Source organism: Schistocerca serialis, chromosome 5 (genome assembly GCF_023864345.2).
Source record: "Schistocerca serialis cubense isolate TAMUIC-IGC-003099 chromosome 5, iqSchSeri2.2, whole genome shotgun sequence".
In the NCBI taxonomy this organism is placed as follows: domain Eukaryota; kingdom Metazoa; phylum Arthropoda; class Insecta; order Orthoptera; family Acrididae; genus Schistocerca; species Schistocerca serialis.
In genome coordinates this window covers 814,728,556-814,734,555 of record NC_064642.1, presented here as the reverse complement: position 1 = coordinate 814,734,555, position 6,000 = coordinate 814,728,556, and positions in this window count along the sequence as shown.

Below are 6,000 nucleotides of genomic sequence, written 5' to 3'. Positions count from 1 at the left end.
GTCCCCATCATTCAAAGTTACATTCATATCTGATTTATAATCACCACCATCTACAGTATCAGTCTCCTGTTGCCCCTTGTCCCCCATCACACTGTCTTGTTCATTAAGGACACTCCTTATTTATCACTTAACACAAAACAGATTTTGCTAAGGAATTACCTTACTTTTAATCACTTGAGTCCTGTTGTTGCTGTTGTCATCTCGACTTGTCGTCCAAATGGCTGTTGCTATTTTTAATTCTCTCAGAAAGGCATCTTTTTTTATTCCAGTCAGCTGTGTCCACCTGCGAGCTGATTGGCTGCTCCCGTGCTCAGTGGCTGCTTCCACAGAACCTGCTCGCCAATTGGCTGTTGCCCCATTGCATTGTACACTACTGTTAAGTTCGCTGTTCAAAATTTGGGAGTCCTCCTTTACAGTGGTTATGTACAAGTGTCATCGTTCCCAAGAGGTGCACATTGCGTTTCACAGTTGTTTCCTTTCTCTTTTCACCCCCCCCCCCCCCTCTCCCTCCCCATATCAATAATATACAGTTATGTATGGCCAGTGCACTATTGTTTAAACTTTCGATAAGCCTCATTAATAGTTTTGAGGCAAACATCCACATACTGCTACAATAGTTTAGTGTTGAATATCTATGAGCAGTAAAAATGTAATTCACAGTTCTTCCAGAATAATCAGGTACATAAGGAATAGACACTGTCACTGTTTTAACACATGGGTTAATTGTGTTACACTTATTTCACAGTGAAGTTGATACATTGTTGTTGATGTAAGCGACACCGGTTTCTCATCTGAAACTCTTCTGTGGACTGACTGTCTTGGGACCTAAAATTGGGCCCTTCTATATTCTCACAATAATAGGTGCTGAAACTACACATTGTTAAAAGTTAAATTTACAGAAATTACATTTGAAACTGAATACATTTAAAAATTATTTCTTTTTAACAGTTTCTTGTACTACGAGGGTTAAGCCAAATTATTTCTTTAAATCATGAAATTGAGAAATATTGTTAAACAAGCAATACTTTTGTCAAAACTGTTAATTACTTTGGAATTACTGAAAGGCTGACTTTACTAACATGTTTTCGAATAGGCCCAAATAAATACTTAATGAATGCTAGTATTTCATCTTCCAAATGTTTATAATTATTATAGAATTTATATTTGTTTATACATCAACAACAGGATTTAAGTTACAAAATAATTACTGATTTTGCCCTACAATGAAAGATAGTAACTAGTCAAAATAAATTAACACATCAATTACATACATAAAACAAAGCACAAAATTAGATGTGGTGCTAAATTCCTTAAAACTGAGGGCAAACCTTTCTCTTATATGAAAACACAGATTATACTCCCATATGTAATTAGTCAAAAGTGAAAAAATAAATTTTAAGGAAGCACATGGCAAAACAAGTGGGGAAGAAAAATTATCCTGGCTTGATTTGTCACAATGGATGAACTGAATCAATTGGTTCAGTGGTTACATTTGGTGGTATGTTTGTAGTGCTTAAGGATACATTCACTTGTTGATAGCTGCTCTTAATTGGCATCCTTGTTCATATAACAACCTCTGGGAACATCAATTTACTGGGGAGGAAGTTCAGAAATGCTGAATAATCAGCAAAATAAGCACATATTTGTAGGTTCTATAGTAAGCATATGGTCACACTAGTAGCTTCTTGTCAGCTGATCAGGACTGGACCTGATTGACAAAACTAGATGTGCAATGGGCTCATCCAACTGTTGATATTCGTGTAAAATTGCAAGCTGCAAAGCTTTCAGGCTACAAAAAAAAAAAACAGTGGAAAGGACAAGGAGACTGATACAACTGAGAAAACAACTACGTGGGGCAAGACACGGATGTCAAATCCTTGAGGTATCAACACATTGATTACATATGTTGCACAATACCACATCTACCCTGCACAGCTAACTGCTATGAGAAACTACGTCCACTCCATCTCCTCCCCAAAACCAGAATAATGCAGGTCCAGCAACTGAGAAGAGCTGTTGTCTCAATCCGTCACACAGTCTGTTGCACTTCTGATATAGGGTCAAAACACAACACCCGCCTTATGACCTTGGCTCTTTCCATCCCAACTTCTGTTCCTCATTTCTACTCACATTACACCCCTCCCCTTTCACAGAAAATATATCCTTATAAGGCAACATACAGAATGCTGTAAGAGATGTAGCAATGCAGTAGGGAGATGGACTAAATTTGTTGTGTTAATATGACATAAACGAACACTTTCCTCAACACTCTCTTGTTATTATCTACAAGCACTTCATGAACAATAAGTATGTTGCTATGGACACAGTGGTAGTACAAGAATCCAGTTGAACATCCTGTAGATTTAAGTTTGCTTATAGGTTCTCATAGGAAGGGATCATCAGAATGATATTTGAACTCTGAAAAAAGAAAATCTTGAATGACTCCATATTCAATACACATGACAACTGCACTAATGGTTATTAAAAATATTCCTGAGATTGAAAATTTTGTTATTTTGCATTTTCAAACAAATGTCACAAACAAATGATAACTGAAGCACCTAAATTTGAATCACACATCAAACAGCTTCATAAAATGGTCTCTCCTTGTTACAAGCATGGCCAAAATCAATTCCAGAAATTTTATTTAAATATTTTCCTGGTTCTTAAACTGACATCACAGGCACTTCCCGTATGTCTTATTTATCTCTGGAATATCCCCAAATATGTCCCATTTAGTAGTTCAACAAGAACAACTTCCTTCAGCACGTGCTTCACAGCATTGTAATTATGTACATCATTCATTCTACACCTACAGCAATGAGACCCTCAGTTATATGGACCATGTCAGAAGAAATGCATTGTTTGCACTCAACACAAATAAAAGGAAAATAGAGACTAACCCAGTTATTTGAGAATTTTTTGGTTCCGGAGTAGTTGGGTGATACCTTTAGCCCAAACTGAACAGACCCACGAGTGATTGCCTAAAGAAAAACAACTGTAGGTAATTCCAGGATTTAGATAATGTCTGTTTTATGTTTTGTAGTATATTTCATTTTTAATAACATTAAAAGCTGTTCATGATTTTATAGTGAGTTTTCAGTTTTGTTTTTTCTTTTACATGTCTAGTTCTGTAGGACCGAATTTACAAGCAAACTTCCATGCTCATGGAACATATCAGCACATGAAATTACAACATAAAAGCAATAAATAAAATGTTGAATCCTAAGAGGACATCAAGCTGTAAGTTCATGTAAACACAATCAACAACATGACACAGGAATGAGCTTTTCTTTTCAAGGAACTCCTTGGCAGAATAGAAGAAGTGACCCATGAGGACACTCTTGAGTATTGATTTCAAAGTGTGTGCATTACTTAGGATTTTGGAATTCTTGTGGTAGCTCACTGAAAATGGATGCAGCAGAACACTGCACGCCTTTCTGCTTCCTAATATTAAGTGAAAGTTGCTAATCCTTTGGAATACTATTAACAAGAAATGACAGTAAAGAATATATGTAACTTACCACATATGCCCAAAACCACCGATTTCTGAGCTAAAAACACACTTCAAGAATGGGAAGAGTTATCCCAAAATATATCATGCATCATCAGTGAATGGGAACAAGCAATGTAGACTACTTTTCATGCCCAACTACCACTTACTTCAGATACTGTTCTAATAGTAAACATGGCAGGATTAGGTCTGAACGAGATGCTGCAAAGTGGTTTTCCATGACAGTTTACTATTTGGAGATCTAGAAATTTGAACTGTTCAGTCTTACTACTCAAATGCCCATTCTGGATAATTAAAATGTTAGGTTTTGTTGAACCCTTTGTTAGAAACTAAAAACTGAGTCTTACTGTGATTTAGAGTTAAGTTTGTAGAAAATGAAGTGTGTCTTCAACTGCAGTGCTTGAAACAGTGCCAATCACTGACACAACATGTACATTAATGTATGAGGGTCACTCCAAAAGAAAGGCACACTACTTTTGTAAAAACACAGTTTTCATTCTGCATCTGTGAAAGTTATACAGTGTGTAGATACATTCTTCCCACTTGCTTTCAAACTGAGTTCAACCTGTTCCCGTGAGTGGAGCCCTCACACCATGTCTTCAAGATAGCTGCTACACTTGACGTTTGTCAGAAGCAATGTGCTCTCATAGAATTCTGGTGCTGTGAAAACAAGACAGTGGTAAACATCCACAAGAGGTTGAGAAAGGTGTATGGAAATGCTGCTGTCGATCGCAGTACGGTTAGTTGGATGGTAGGCAAGCAGGTTATGTGATGAAAGCAGGCACAGCAATATTGATGGTTGTCCTTGCAGTGGCAGGCCTCGTACCACACACACTCCAGACAATGTATAGAGTGTTAACGAATTGGTGACTGCTGACAGTCACATCACAGTGAACGAATTGTCACGCTACATTGGGATAGGGGAAGGAAGTGTTTGCAGAATATTGAAAGTGTTGGCGTTAAAAAAGGTTTGTGCCATGTGGGTTCCCAGGATGTCAACAGTGGCTAACAAAGAAACAGGAAAAATGGTATGAAGTGAACTTTTGGAACAGTACGAGAATGGTGGAGATCAATTTTTTGGAAGAATTGTGATTGGTGATGAAACATGGCTCCATCATGTTTTACCAGAGACGAAGAGGCAATTGATGGAGTGGCATCATGGAAATTCACCCAAGAAAAAAAAATTCAAACACACACCTTCTGCTCGAAAAGTTATGGCTACGGTGTTTTTCAACTCTGAAGGTCTCTTGCTTGTGGACATAATGCCAAGTGGAAGCACCATAAATTCTGATGTATATGTGATGACACTGAAGAAACTTCAAGCTCGACAGATTCATGTTTGACCACATCAGCAAAAGCAGGATGTTTTCCTATTGCATGACAATGCATGGTCACATGTCAGTCAAAAAGCCATGAAAGCGATCACAAAACTCAGATGGACAACACTGAAATACCTGCCTTAGAGTCCTGACCTGGCTCCATGTGATTATTATCTCCTTGGGAAACTGAAAGACTCTGTTTGTGGAACAAGGTTTGAAGATGATGACTCCCTTGCACATGCTGCCAAACAGTGGCTCCAACAGGTTGGTCCAGAATTTTACCATGTGAGTATACAGGCGCTGGTTCCAAGATGGCGTAAGGCAGTTGAGAGGGGTGGAAATTATGTGGAGTAATGAAAATATTGCTCCTAAAGGATGTATCTACACACTGTAAAACTTTCAAACATGTAGAATAAAAGATGGATTTTAAGAAAATAGTGTTCATTTCTTTTGGAGTGACCCACATATGAGTACCACTTACAATAATCAAGAAAGCTAAATATGCTGGGTATGCCTCCCAAAACAAACTGCTGACCCCGGACAAAACCTTCAAAATCGCCAGACATCTGTGTCAAATCACATTATTTTCCTAGGCACACACATTCTGTAGACATAATTTTACCCTGAACTCCAAAACAGTTACCAAAAACTACTTTAAGCAACACCAAATTTTAACATTTTGTTTGTGGAGGACCCCCAACTCTCCTTTTGTTAAGCGATATTCCATTCCCCCAAACCCCTTACTCCCTTCCCACCACATCATTTGTCCACTGCTTGACTGACCCAGAATTGCCTCTGATCTCTAGTGCTACAAGGCACATCATTTATATAAATAAGGAGCAGGAGTGGCCCCAGAACTGACCCTACGTCGCCCCCCATTTAACTGTGCCTCACTCTGATTCCACATCGTAGCCATTCTCAGTGCTATGAAGAACGACCTTTTGTTCTGTTCTTAAAGAGATCAACAAATTGTGAGCCACTCCCCACATTCCATAATGGTCCAACTTCTGGAGCAAAATTTTGTGATTGACACTATCAAATGCCTTAATTAAGTAAGGTGACTAGTGTTTGAAACCTTTTGTTTTATCCATCCAGTACCCCAAAGAGGAAATACACCAAAGAGCCAAAGAAAGAGGTACACCTGCCTAATATCCTGCAGGGCCCTTG